Source organism: Protopterus annectens, chromosome 1.part0 (assembly GCF_019279795.1).
Source record: "Protopterus annectens isolate FY-2018-M chromosome 1.part0, PAN1.0, whole genome shotgun sequence".
NCBI classification, from domain to species: domain Eukaryota; kingdom Metazoa; phylum Chordata; order Ceratodontiformes; family Protopteridae; genus Protopterus; species Protopterus annectens.
In genome coordinates, this window is record NC_056725.1 from 852,595,857 (window position 1) to 852,611,724 (window position 15,868).

The 15,868-nt window shown below is 36.4% G+C and overlaps 1 protein-coding gene across 6 annotated transcripts in view; it reads left to right on the forward strand.

Moving 5' to 3' along the window:
- FILIP1 (filamin A interacting protein 1) overlaps positions 1-15,868 on the forward strand; it is a 1,235,241-nt gene that overhangs the window by 80,469 nt on the left and 1,138,904 nt on the right. The window contains exon 1 of one of the 6 annotated variants that reach the window (XM_044063668.1): positions 6,739-6,830. The exons of the other annotated variants lie outside the window; for them this stretch is intronic. The gene's annotated coding sequence lies outside the window, so the exon portion shown is untranslated. Of the gene's footprint in view, positions 1-6,738; positions 6,831-15,868 lie in introns of those variants that run through there. 6 annotated transcript variants of the gene reach the window in all.

Below are 15,868 nucleotides of genomic sequence, written 5' to 3' on the forward strand. Positions count from 1 at the left end.
GTAATGGAGCATTCCGATTACACTCCCAAATCAGGAGAAAGATAAATTTGTTAAGTACATGCCTAATGCAATATTTGATGCTAACAGCGCTGCGGGGTGTTAAGCACACATAAAGATCATTAAGAAAGTTCTCATACTAGGGGCTAACAGTTAACAGTAAACAGGTGTTTGCCAAAAACAGCGCAGAAAGTTAAACAGCTTTTAGAAACTGTTTGAACTTCACTTTGCCAGCCTTATAAAGTGTTGTAGAACAAAATGTCTAACAACTTTTAAAGCTGTTAGTTTTACTGAAGGACACTTTATTTCTGCCTGGTGTTGGTTTGACACCACTAAACGCTTTACCATTTTTCAAAAGCATTGAAAGTCAGTAAAGCACTTCATGCTCTTATGCGTTTTTCTGTAACAGATAGATAAAGCTCCCTACATGGGAAAGAATTATAATTGGGATACTGATCATAACCCTTAATTGTGAGTTCTTCATGTGAATGGCAAAATTCATCTCTTGAGCTTCACTCTCACTGTGAATTTATCTGCATCCATGTCTTCAACAGATAACAAGCTGGTTATGACCAGAGACCGAGACCAGTCCCTAATCCTCTGTAATGTAACTATTAAAACTGTTAATGGCAGCCAACAAGCTTTATATAAAAGCACTTCTATAGAATGCAAACTAATGGAATGTGATCATTGTAACTACGTTTAACTCTGGAACTGTAGAATGTTTTCTGCTACTGTGTTGTTACTAAACTTATCAGGTGCACTACTATAGTAGAAAAAAAGAGTTACAGATGTTATTAGAGTCAAAGAGTATGATTACACTAAGTAGATCACAATATATTTGTAAAAATAACAACTAGTAAAGATAAAAATGAATTAATAAAAATAGCATAACTAGTAAAGATAAAAATGAATTAATAAAAATAACATAACTAGTAAAGATAAAAATGAATTAATATGTATTTATGAAGGCAAGAAAAAATCCACTACAGCACAGGTAGAAATAACAACTCCTTCTAGGCAAAGTGTTATGGCAAGCAGATCTGGTGCTTAACTTAACATTAAGAGCTATAGAAGACACAGGGAGTAAAGGTTTAACCAGAAAGGTTGTCAGACATGCATAACCCCAGTAAAGAAAAAAAATGTGTAAGAATAGAAGACAAAAAGCCTAAGTTCTGGCTCTGGTTTGAATGATTAAATAAATCTGATACTGAGCATTGCCAAAAGATTCCAGTAGTATCATTAAAATTATTGTTTTATTTATTAACCAAGCAAGCTCCCTGGACACACATGTTCCTTTTCAGAGGTGAGCCAGAATAATCTTATGGTTTATTGACTGCTCATAGTAATCTCATACACAGCTGGAGGTGAAAAGAGTCAAAACACTCTGCACTGGGCTGCAGGAAACAGCTAATTAACATTATAATTTCTTTAAATAATAAAAGAGGCCAGAGTGGGAACTGACAGTGAAAGACCCATACTTAAAAATACACCAAGGGAAGTAGGTGTAGAAACTGAGGAAGACAGTGATGAATCTTATACTGAAGGAAAACAGAAACTGCAGAATCATAAGCTTCCACAGCTACACCTACACTGAAGAAGAGAGACAGTCAAAAAAAAAAAAGGATTCTAAGGGTAAAGTACATAATTAAATGTTGAATAACAGAAATTTACAAATACCCCTGCTGGAAGAAAATAAGTTTTGTGACTTTTTTTTTTTTTGCAGGACGAGTTAGTTAAAGGTAAAAAACCTGTATTGGCATTTATAGCAGAATAGACCTTTGCCTTTACTTCACTTCACAATACTGATGACAGCAATACTGACTTGGCTGACTGCTAGATAAACCATGTGAATTTCAATAAACCTATAAAGGAAGACAATACACTATGTACAAATAGGGAACATATTGAAAGGGTAGCTGTGGACTAAAAGAAACAAAACATTCCCTCTTCATACTCATAACTTAAACTAAGCCATTATCTGTTCTACAACTCAAATGAAGGTGAAGAACAGACTGTGAGTCAACTGATAGTCCCTAGGTCTTTTAGAACACTGAAAACAAAGTTATTACATAGCCACATTTTTGGGTAGTCATTTAGGAATTATAAGACACAAGCTAGGATTTGGCAAGATTTTACTGACCTGCTGTTATAAAGAATGTAGAGAAAATAAATTTTGTGCAGCTTTCCAAGAATGTTAAAGAACAAGAATCTACCCAGGGCATAGCTCAACCTCTTAGCACAGGAAATCTGGACAGAGCCAAAATAATGGGTTGACAAAGTCCCAAAAATAGGGATACATTTTAAATATTGCTCTTATAAAATTATAAACTTGCTAGAATAAAAGGTCTTGTGTTGCCATCCATTTTCTGAAGAGTATGAAGTCTGAAACTCAAATACCTGTCATTATTTAGTGAAAGCCGAAAGACACAAACAAACAAACAACGTCCTCCCTGATTTGTCATAAAAATCCAGAAAATCACAGATTTTTATGAGAAACAGATCAAAATATGATGCAAAAATCTGGACATTCTGCGTTTAAGACCCATTTAATACTTTTATCCATAGTGGATGTCCAGTTTTAGCAAATAGCAAAGGACATTGTGGGTCTACTTGTAAAAGCAAGTGTCATTAGTATATCCTAGTAATTATTGATTATACGATAACATTTTTCAGATGCAGTATATGTATGAAGAATCAGAGTCAGGAAATTGATACTGACCAAGGCTCCTCATTCATGTCCAGAGTAATGCATGATCTTTGACAACCTTTAAAGTGAAACAACTAAGGACATCTGTATACTGCCCTCAAACAGATGTGTTAGTTTAGTCCTTTATTAAAACTTCAGTGATTATATAACAAAAGGCTATAGAAGTGGGTTGGAAAAACTGTGATTAGTGATGTCCCCTATCTTCTCTTTTATGCAACAATAACATCACAAATCTCATCTACATTCACAGTGATAGAGTTACTGCATAGCAGACATCCTTGAGATTAGCTAGTTATAGCAAAAGAATCCTTTGAGGAAAAGAACACCCCCCTTAAAAGAAAGATAGAGCACTTTTCAGACCTACATGATAGGTTAAGAACTGTAATGCCTGTAGCAAGAGAACATATGAAGAGACATAGAGGACAGAAGTCACAGTACACAGCATATAACAAGAACGCTTGTCTAAGGCATATTAACACAGGAGATGACATGCTTGTGTTAGTACCCAGTTATGAAAATAAATTCCTTGCAAAGTGGCAAGAACCTTTTGAAATTGTAGAAGAAAGAAATACGGTATAAGGTAGGGCAACCAGTGAAAATGACACAGAACAGAATCTCATGGAAGAAGCTTACATTTCTATAGCAAGCATATTTACAGAAGAAGTTAGGATTCCCACAACACGACCTGAAGTCCTAAAGTCAAAATAGATAAACATCTGTTGTGTCTCAGAAACAAAAAGTAAAAGAATTTATACTTAGGAATAAGGACACATTCTTAGAGTTGTCTGGTAAGACCAGTTTAATCCAGCAAAACAGAAAATGCATACCTAATCAGAAAATAAATTTGAAACTGTACCCAGTAACAGAATCCCAATGCCAAGTAATCAAGGTCACAAAGTAGGCAAATGAAACAGGAAAGATTCAAACCATGTACTCTCAGAATAGGAAGCAGTTCATTCACAAGTCAAAGCTTAAGTCCTGTGTGCTAATGTCCAGACTTCTTGGAATATCTGATAGTTACCACACTTCCGTTATATTATAGAAAATATGATACCTAGTTTTAAAATATTTACTAGGGAAGTATATTCAAATGTAAAAGAACTATAGGTATTCGTGCAAGCTATGGGTTGTATAATTTGATGAAATTTCTTATATCAACTATTTTCATTTACAGTTGCTGTATGTAGATTTTTGTTACACAGTGTGTGTGTGTGTGTGTGTGTGTGTGTGTGTGTGTGTGTGTGTGTGTGTGTGTGTGTGTGTGTGTGTATTTTTGCATTTAGGGAGAATGGAGAAAAGATACATGATTTATGCAAAAGAATCTGCTTGCATCTGTTAAGTTTTTATGAAGCATTATGAAAAAGTAGTTTATTTTTTTTTGTTTTACATTAATTTAAATCAGATTTGCTGACTAAATTACATTTACTTTTATTGTTACTTTGACTTCTTCTATCTCTTGTCTGATGCACGTTTCATTCTTTCAAAGTGCTATTGTAGTATTCTGTTTACATAGCCAGTACAAAACATAACAGACTGTGCCAGCAGACTGGACTGTATTACAAATGAGTAATCAGTCCGAATTGCTTCACACTACATGGGAGGTATGTTTATTATAAATATCTTTTTTGTGTAGTGCATTGATAACAGGATCATTTGCATTTTGTGTGTACTTTTATTTCATAACTGTTGCAAACTATGTAGTTCACCACTGAGAAAACAGTGTATTTCTATATAGTGATGTTGACATGAACCAGTGCCTCAGAGATTAAAAACAAAAACAAATAAATCAGAGATAAAGAGGGAGATCTAAGACATCAAAAGCCTGAATGAACCCTGACCAGAAATTATAAATGCACCTAATGCTTTAGATTGTGCACTGCATATTATAGTTACGCAGTAGAGCATTGCAGATATCCCAAAATATCCACTTTAAAGAGTGAAACAAATTAGTAATGATTGAATTACATATGCTGTAAGCACTAGGGTTAATCTTACATGATTTGATGTAGCAGGTGAACTTTGAACCATCTGGAGCTCTGCAGATTTAATCTGTGTGAAATTCTTGTAATGTATGAAATTGCCATCACTAAATGACTCACTTTAAGGAAACATTGTGCTCTGTCTTACTATGTTCCTTGTTATTAGCCTTGAAAAGTCTTAAACCACTACCACTCCTTGGTCATATAAACTAATAACAGTAGCATAAAACCTCTTCAGAGGTATAAGTCCTCTGCCTGCAGTCATTAAAGAATTTTAGATGGTGCTGTTATTAAATGAATTATACCCAGCATTTCCGTGAGGTGTCAAGTAATAATATCCTTGTGGGTTTGAAATTATCTATGAAGCAAAATTCGGTTAACTAGTTGTCTCAGTATCTATACCAGGTGCTTTCCATTTGATTATTTTATCTACATAGGCTTTACAGTTTATTAATCTACATCTATTAGTGGTCAGTAAAGGTAGCTGCATTATAAAACTGATCACTTGGTTTTAATGTAATTCCAAATACAGACTGCATTTTTGCAGTACAACATTTTATTATTCCACTATAATAACTAGAAGGTTCATTGCATCATTTAATTGACGGATTCCAAACTGGGAGGTAAACATTCAATTTAACATTGCAGCAGGGTGTAAATAAGTCTTTTCACTCTTCAAAAGTAGTTTCTGTATGGTAATGTAAGCATAGTGACAGCTAAGCCGTAATAACCATAACTTCATACCCACAGACAGTGTTTAAACAAACTGAAAGTAGGATCTATGCCTGTCACATATAAATCATCCAGCAACCACACTCACAAAAATATCCATTTCATTAAAAAGATTGCAGCTACAGTAAATAAAGAAACATTGCAGAGGTGAGGAGACTGGTCCAGCTCAATATACATGATGGAATAATAAGATTAGAGAGCAGATCATATACATAAAAAAAAGTCTTGTTTTATAATTTTAAGAGCGGTGAAGCACTGCCTTACCTCAACCTGCTTGTAGATAAATACTATAATACATATTGTATTTTTATTTATTTATTTATTTAAAACACTTTATTAAAGTATCACTTCAGACATAAGCAAACATATAGTGACAGAAAAGAAAACAAACTACATTAATATTTTTTTCCATTTACATACATGATACATCATATATCTTTTCTTGTTTTGTAATTATCATCAGCCCAACATTATATGTTTGTCTTTTCGGCTTTTCCCTGTTAGGGGTCACCACAGTGTAACTCCGGTCCGCTAATGATTGGCAGTAGATTTTTATGGTGCCGAGTTGCAAGCCCGACGCCCAACCTTCAGCGAAGGCACGCCCATTCACACATGTCTTTCGGAGAACATGCAGACTCCACACAGAAGGCACTCCAGCCGAGAATCGAACAGGAGAACCTCTTGCTGTGAGGCAACAGCACTACCACTGTACCTGAATTCCTGCCTTCCCTAAACCTCATGCCTCCTCTTCCTAAATATTATTCTGCATGCATTGTTCCCATCGTTTCCATTAATTCCTATGTAATTTACTCCTTCCCTGCTCTAAACCTCCCTCTTTCAAATATTGTATTTTATTTTATTTGTTTTTTTGTTTGTTTATTTTGTTTTTGAACAACTTAGCACATGATATCCCTTACATCCCCTGACGCTTATGAGCCATGACAGGTCAGTGTTGATGCATTACAAAGGCTGGGGGGAGGGGCTTAACAGACCAAGATTGCTTATAAGAAGTTTTGAAAGCAGAGTGTTTAGTTTCTGCGGTTAGACTGATGTTGTGAGATCCCACAGTACACATTTTTTACCAGCAACTAACTTAATGAAACATTGCAAAATCCATATACCAACCCTACGATTTGCATGCATCACTGAACAATTTTGCCATATACAGGTTCAGACTAGTGTATCACAAAGCAGATGACTCAAGGGTATAAAGCAGAATACGTGCTGTATAATTTATCTAAGCAGTCAATAAATGTGGTAACAGTTTGTCTGGTGACTCAGAAACACATATAAGGTAAACTATATACTGGCAGCCATGGAATGTCTACCAAACATCTTTTGTAATACAGACAACTATGACAGACAGGCTCCTGATTCTGACCTGAAACAAAAAATGCAGTAAAGATGTAACTGTGAGTTTTTGCATTTTTTTTTGTCTAAGCTGAAGTCTATTCTTTTATGTATCAGGACTTGTATGACTGGGTTTCTGACTTCTGATAGGTAACCAGCATGAAGGGCCAAATCTCTTTGTTGAATTGTGCAGTTTTGTAGTGTAACACTCACGTACTAGAACAGTCTGAAATCAGTAGTAGCAGAAAGCCTGTAACAGGCTTACCAACAGAATTTCAATGATTGTGCGTTCTATAACCATGTAAAGACGGTGTGCCTATTGTCTGTTGCTGTGTCCTTAAGAAGCAAGCTGGGTCTGGTGTGGTTTCTTTAAAGTCTTTCAGGGTGATGTATCATTTCTGTATTAATCTGATGTGTGTGAAGGCTAACAAGGAAAAAATGCTGTATACCTTCCCACCATTCAGTACTATATACTGTATGTTCTCAGAGATAGGGTGGTTCCCGCCTTGACTCCACTCCAAAAGATACCCGGGAAAAAAAATGAAATATATGCTTAGTCTGACTTCCTGATGAGTATCTGTCTGCTCAGTGGAGATTGTTGTTTGTTTCAAGATATCTATTTTTTAATTTATTGTGAATGTTTGAGGCAGAATATTTTCCTTTATGTTAGACATTGTGCTTACGCCCATTTACTTGCAGAAAAAAATGTGCATACCTTTCGGTCCCCATTTGACTCGTCAAATGCTTTACCTATCAGCCATAATATCTTCAATGTTCCAAATCTGAGTGAGTAGTTCCAGCCCTTTACAATCTGAAATAATCATTTATCTGATTGCATGCCTTTATTATCACTGTGGGAATCCCTATTACAATCTCAGTTCCATAAACCACAGATTTGTTTGTAACTCATAGCTGTATTATAGCATTATCTATAAGGATTTTGTAGGCACTACTGCTGTACAGAATATGTGCTTCACCTCCCCGCTTCTGCTTAATAATACGAGCTAACCCTAACCCTGTCCATAACCATAAACCTTACCATAGAAAAGCCCTTTCTGTAACACTACCACTACATAAATTAACTCAGACCCCCCCCACACACACACACACACAGCAATAAATATGTTCCCTTATCTAACCCTTATGCTAACCCTAACCCATAAACACTTGCACACACACTCAGTCTATTCCCTTATCTGACTCTTATTTTAACCCCTTACCAAACCCTCCTTCTAACTCTGAAACACGTGTTTCCGCACATACATTAAACCTATTCCCTTACCTAAATCCTACTCTAACCCTAACCCACACACACTTGCACATATACTACCACTCCTAATATACACCCATTTAACTTTCTGACACAAAACACATTCACTCAGAAACGTTCGCCCATTCTGCTGCTCATATTAACTACCCTTCACTTAATTCTGTCAACCAAAGCAACATTTGACCAAACAGTGAAAAGATAATGTATATAATTAGAACAGCTAAGGCCTCCAATCTTATTAAAATGTATAGTATATTATATACAAACAAAATTAGATACAGGTGGTTCTTTCAAACAAAGCAAAGTACCATGTCTTCAAAGGGAAAGAAAACATTGTTACTTCATTAATATGCTTGGTTATACTGCTGGGAAACAGTCTGTGTTGGCAGATCGCTATGGATTCCCCTGCTATGAAAAACGTCCATTTCATCTTCTACATCTTCCTTTGCTGCCGCTGATTCTGTCTTCCAGAACCAGTACTCTACACAACAAAAATCCTTTCACAAGGGGCATAGAGTCTCTGGTTGGGCTTCTTTCAGAAGTCTTTTTTTACCACATTCACTAGCTTAATAAACAAAACTGTTCTCACTAATGCGTACAGGTTTCTTTTTGTTTGTATGTTTTATTTTTACAGCGTTGTAAGAATGTTACTTCATTTGTACTCTTCCAAATGATGAGAATTCCTACACTATGGTATTTTATATATATATATATATATATATATATATATATATATATATATATATATATATATATATATATATATATATATATATATATATATATATATATATAGGTTCACTTCAAAATCCTGAAAGCTCAAAATATTGAAAACTCATAATACTGAATCTCATAATACTGAAAAACATACATGACACAAACACTGACTGTATTGCAGCAGAAACACATACCGAAACATGTTATTCATCTACAATTATAGGCAGGGGGCAAGCACCCCTGCGCCCCCCCACACCCCTGCTACTTAAATATATCAACTCTGAGATCGCACTTCACAGAAGAAAATGGCAAACATACCATTAAATGCTTCATGACTGCCTGTTGTAACATTAGTCATGTTCCCCTTTTAATGTACTCTACTACAACATAACTCATCTTGGTGTAGTGAAGTGCAATCTCGGAGTTGATCTATTTAAGTAGCAGGGGGTGTGGGGGACACAGCCCCCCACATGAGGGGGTGCAGGGGTGCTTGCCCCCCTGCTTATAGTTAGTTTAGACTGATATGGTTTGTCTTTTCTTTGTTTCTGTATGTATTTCTGCTGCAATACAGTCAGTGTTGGTGTCCTGTGTGTTTTTCAGTATTATGAGATTTAGTATTATGAGTTTTCAGTATTCTGAGCTTTCAGGATTTTGAGTTCAGGATTTTGAGCTTTCAGGATTTTGAAGTGAACCCATATATATATATATATATATATATATATATATATATATATATATATATAAAGAGAGAGAGAGAGAGAGAGAGCTATATATATATAGATAGATATATGCAAACAGAGAAAGATTACAGGAGGTATAGTCTTTCCTTTTTTGCAATAAAATTGCAGTGTACCTTTAAGGAAGCAGAATTACATGGAATGTGAGTCACATGACTTGGTGGTTGTTGATACTTATGAGTAAGCATTTGCTGCAAAATCAAGTCTGTGTCATTTATTTGCAGGAATAATCCCTCATTTCTATATTGGTGTTAACTACTAACATCTCTCTGTCTGAATAGCAACAACCTGAGTCTGGAAGACTACTGCTCAGTAGATACCACCATTACCCACCCTTCTACCCCAGTGGGGTGGACTCTTTTATATGTAAAATGTAAGCACTATGTTGCTAGACCCTATGATAGGTTCTTAGGGAAGTATTAACCTAACTGCCCTTGGGGTCATTTTAAGCTTAGCCAATTTTCTTTTCAAAGGTGAGAATCAAACCTTATACTTTGTGTCTGGCAGGCAAACACCTTAACCATTACACCAACCCACCAGCAGTATGATTGCTGATTGTCTCTACTAGGATTTTGTAGGCTGATAGGTTGAAGGGTGTGCATGACAAGTAACTGGTCACCAGTAACATTTCTTTTAACTGCTGTCATCATGCATTGCTTCTTCCTTGTGTTTCAGCTGTTACATTCACTCATCTTAATGCCGCCATCTCACGTAACCACAGGTTATTTAAAAGGAACTGATTAATTGTCTGATGATGAATGCTTTGACAGCTGTTTTCAGACAATACAGTTTAGCACTTGTTTAACAGATAATTGGTCCAGAGCTGTTCACTAGCATGTGATGAATATCTGCTTTTGTTGCCGTGTATTCTGAAGCCCCATATTAAAGACAACAATATGATACAAGGTGTTAATCCTGTCTATAAAAGCATTTCATGTTCCAGACATTTCATGTTCCAGACAATTCGTGTTCCAGACATACACATGCATTGGTTACCCTGGTATTTCTTCATTAATGCTCTGAAATATTATATAACGGGACACATCCTGTTCATGTCTGCATAAATATGAGCCATAACTGTGCATGATGCGTAACTGTGTAACCCACTGCAGTAACAAGTGACCTAAAGCACCAGGCATGTGTGTATTGTCAGATCTGCTGACACATGCCATAGCAATGGCTGCAACAACTGCCTGTCTTGAGCAATGTAAATTCAATAGTAATTATCACATGATAGATTTCATCTCAGTTTAGTTTGCTGCAATATTTCCAGTCCTAACATATTTCTGTGCATTTTTTATCCTTATAATTAATTCTGGGGCACTTTAACAAAAGACAACAATAAGCAAATCAATAACATCTGAGTAGACACAAGCACAAATGGTATAAAAAAGCCTCATTTTCCTATGGAAAGTATGAGAAACTGGTCAAAGATTTCTAAATCGCAGCTAGATGTAACTGCCTTGTATCAGGCTTATAGTCCGTGTCTTGATATGAGAGTGCTCAATTTCCAGATGCTCAGGCATAGTTTTTGAGGATGCAGTAGCTTCCTCCACTGAAAAAGTGTTTTTCTACAGTTTTTTCATTGTTGCCCATTTAAGTATCATATAGCCACGCATACATGTGTCTATGCGATTTGTGCACTCAGCTATGGCAAATACTAACCCAGTTCTTTTTTACTCGCTGATGACATCATTTGCAGGGGTGCACTTTATTCTGTAGAGCTGAGTTCTTTCTCTTGCAGCTATGACACTCGGTATGGGACAGGTATAATGCTTAAGTGAGCTGTGCTCTGTAAAGATGTTCGTACTGCTAATTCTCTGCTACCACTTTGACTAGAACAGAATACCATTTGTTGTGCACTTTACATCTGCTGTGAATATAGCTGTGCATTTGCCAAAATAGTAGGAAGTCTATTCATGGGGTTAAAATGATGAAATATAACGACTTAAGGGAAATATGACATTCTCTGGTGTGGTGGTGAAAAGATAAGCTATTGACTAATTAGGATCTTCCACTTATCATCTCAGCAATCTAAGTGGGCCTGGTGGTCTTTATCCACCACCACCACCATCAGCACGTGTTTCTACATTCCTAATTACTGCTTTCCCTTTGGAAGGCTTTTGTCATGTTACTTTCATATCCTCAACTCTGCGGTTCATAGTATTAGAGATACCGAAAGTGCCCTGACAAACTCTGAGTGGAATACACAGTATCTAAAAGGCAATAAATAAAAATAAGAGCAATGTTTGTACGAAATGGCTTCCAGACCAAACTATAAGTGGTGATAATAATCCAAAGTTCAAAAAAAACATTTGCCACCAACCTTCCCAACAGAACACATTCCTGCCTAGCCCTCAGAAGTTACTATGGCTACATGTAAGTTAAACATGGAACTGCACTCATTACAGAACTGCACAATGTATAGTTAGCAACCATATCAAATGTCCCACTGTTAGGAATCCAACAATCACTTTGGTGACTCCATTAATTCCATGTTTATCATTGAGCTATGGGACTTCCTCCCACCAGACCTTAGAGCTATAACTAATACAGACATTTTCCTAAGAAATCTGAAAAATCTTACTTCTACATGAGACTTTCACTGTGCTAAATAACAACTTGACAGCACAATAGTAGCTTATCTTTAGTTCGCTCGTATTGCCCTTCGTTCTTTCCACTTTACTTTTGTATTCTCACAGTTTCCTATTCTGATTCTCTTCTTCTCGATCTGTTTTCATATCTCCCTATCAGTACTGCTTTCTCTCCAGTGTCTGTTTCCAAGAGGCTACCTCCTTGTCATTATCTCCTATTATACATCTCATCCCCTTTACCACCTACCTGCTTTTTTTCATCTATGCCACTTTTACTATATCTGTGATTTTCTTCCAGCTTTTTCAGGAATTGCTACATTCTGTAAGATTGCATGTACCACCTTTTATATAGGTAATAAAACTTAATTTTTTATACTGTAAATGTAAATTCTCCCTAGGGCTCTGCTAGGCAATCCTGGTTAATAAAACAAACATGATTAATTAAATAAGTAAATAACTAAATGATGATTCTGTGAAGGTTCACTGCAGCAGTGATGAAAAACCTTGCCCAAAGTCTGTTGAGCAGTCTCTATTTTCTAGCTTACAACAGAGCCACATATTTCACAGCTGATGTTATTTCCTTGCTGTCATAATGCAATGCACTAAAACCAGAGGTTTGGATGAGCATAGCTAAAATTATTGTTTATACAGCTCATCTTCTTATTCAGTCTCATTTATAGGAGCACTGCCCAGAGTTATTTTACCTGCCAGCATGTCACCAACCCAACACACAGCTTCTTCACTATATCAAGTTAATGAGCCAAAGGCAAGCTCAATATTCAGGAAAAATCTTGTAGTCACCATCTTCCAGTGCTATGGAATAAACTGCCCATTGGGATTAGGTGTGACTGCATTCAAGAAAGCAGTGATATTATCGTGCTCTAGGATTAAGGTTCAGTGAGGATGTGCCATTAAGCTAAACTTGTTTAACATTACCTACTGCTTCATATTCTGCACCTCTGCTCCTCTAATAGACTTAGAGCTACCTTGACCTATAGCATTTGCTGGTAATCTATAAAGGTAAAGCTGCCATTGCCATATTCTATTAGAAAGTGTATATAATGTGGCATACCCAGATCATTAATACACATTGCAGCTGCTCCTTAAGCTACATAAATGTATAAAAACTACTATCCTCTGAAGCATTTGCCCTGTTGCAGGTATATTAGCTACTTCTAGCTATAATGTGATGAGTTCTTTATTTTGTTTAAAGTATTGTTCAGAAGCATGTAATACCTATTTCTTAACATAAACATAACATCAGTCCTGTAAATTGGCTATCCTTCACTCAGCTGAGTGTGGTTACAAGTGAGTATTTACTGTATTTTTATCATGCTGTTTAAAACTGTGATGCCTTGTACTGTGCATATCAGTGCTGTACTGCAATACAGTTTTTCACTTTTCCCCATTGTTGTGCAATCATGGAGTTGGTATATATAAATAATGGGATATAGCTATGAAATCCTCCACCTGGGTTACCAAAACTAATGAACTATAGCTCATAGTACAGTACTTCAATGAAACAGGTAAACTCCTACAAATCACTTTGCTGTCATGATTTGCCTGTTATAAAGGAGATTTTTTGTTGGCTCACCTCTGAAAATTGGCTTTACCCAGCAGGTCTCCCTATCTAACAGGATTTCAAAGTAATCAAGATAGCACTATGGAGGGCCTTCACCATCCTGCAAAGCTACCCCATTTCCAGTCCTAAATTGCAACTTTGTCCTCAGTGTGACATCATACCTGGGAGCATAATGCTCCCTAAACTTCATAACACCACACCAGTGCCACAGTATTAGCACATAAAATGATTCTGTGACATTCTTTTTAAATGAACAGCATCAACTATTATTAATGCTATACAGTAAACTCTCAGTTAACCGGAACTCAAGCAGCCAGCATGGTAGTATAATACAAGGACTGCAAGGCTAGGTGAATAACCAGTGAGATTCCTCACACTCTGAACAGCTCCATCTATATGTCTTTTGAAACACTGATTGCATGACAGGGAAAATAAATACAGTTGGGGCAAGCTGTATGGCTGAACTAAGTTATTGCCAGTAGACAAAAGGGACTACTCACAAAAAAGTATTATCGAGTATGTTAACAGTTTTCCCTGTCCCTGAGATCACATTGTACCTGCCTCAATACAGCTTCACCTGTATGTCAGAACTGGAACAGGCATTTGGGCTGCACACTAGAAAATGCCTGCAGCACCTGCATGTAAGAACTAGAAATGAGCTTTGAGTCATTGAGTTATACACCAGATAACGCCTTTAGTATCATTATTGAAGTACAGGTAAAGTAGTTGCTACAACATATAAGCACGTTGACTTTACTGGATAAAAACATTATTTAGAAGTTTAACATTGGCGTTTCACACTCATATATAGTACTGAAGCATAACAGAATCCCAGTTTGGAAATGGACACAGTGTGCTTTTATTCTTCATTAGCCTGTGTGGGCTGAGGAAATGTGGGACTCTGCATTTTAGAACTGTGCGTAGAGTTACTGCTTTGGACAGAGTGACAGACCAAGTATAATGTCTTGTGGATCTGCCATGTCAAAAAAAAAAAAAAAAGATGCCTTCTTCTTCTTCTGTTCCACCAAAACGTAATAAACAAAGAAATTCAATTGAATAAATTACTCTTTCTTGTAATGATAGTTTTAAACAGCCCATGTTATTCTGATTACATGCCATATCTTTGATTTTACTTCCTTTTTTTCAGTTCAAAAAGCTTCAGTGAACAGATTGCCTGTTTTACCACAGAATCCTGTGTTTATAATTCTTGAATACCTAAAAAAATAATAAAAAAAAAAAAAAAACAGGAAATCCCTACAAACAAACCAATCAGTGTACTCTGTGGAGTGGTACAAGGGACAGTGACAGCATCATGGGTGGTGCCCAGTTAGGTAGTCCCACGGGTTTTGACAAACAGCATGAGTGCCCTTCAGAACCAGAAAATTAAAAAAGAGGGAAACACATTATAATGCAGTTAAATTTTAGTTGGACATGAGGTAACTTAAACAACCGTCAATACCACAAAAATTTTGACATCCCAAACAAAAGTAAAATGTTATATTTATTAAAATATTAAAATAAAATAATGAAAAATACAATAACACTGTTCTGACAAAGTAATGCCCTTAAAAAAGGAACTTGGTGCCCTCAAAAATACTGTGTACTGAGTCATGTTCTGTCATGCAGAATCTACATTTTAGGAATAACAGTTATGACAGTTGCATTGCTTTTCCTTTCCAAACATTCAGACATAATTGTTTTTTGTCATTTCACAGTAACATTAACACCAAGTGTCATGTATGGGAGTGTATATTTGGATCAGAAGATCAGAGTTTGCTGGTAACACAATTGTGCTTTCCTGAAAAAAATTGGATGGCAGCTATAGCTATCTGCTATAGTTTTATTTTATAGCAGCCCTGTCCCTCAATGCAGGAAGATAAAGCATTCAGGGTCTGTCCCAAAAGCCCGCCACCCCATATCAGTCACTAATAGGTTCATATTTGCAGCATATGGTAAGGAGCTGCCTGTCCTAATTCCTCAAGTGAAACAGCAGATTGTTTGTGTCTTTCGGCTTTTCCCGGTTAGGGGTCGCCACAGCGGAACTCTGGTCCGCTAATGATTGGTAGTGGATTTTTACTTATTGGGTTACCAGCCTTGACGCACAACCTTCAACAAAAGCATGCCCCATTCACGTATGCCTCCACACAGAAGACGCCTCTGGCTGAGATTCGAATGGAACAACGTCTTGCTATGAGGCAAC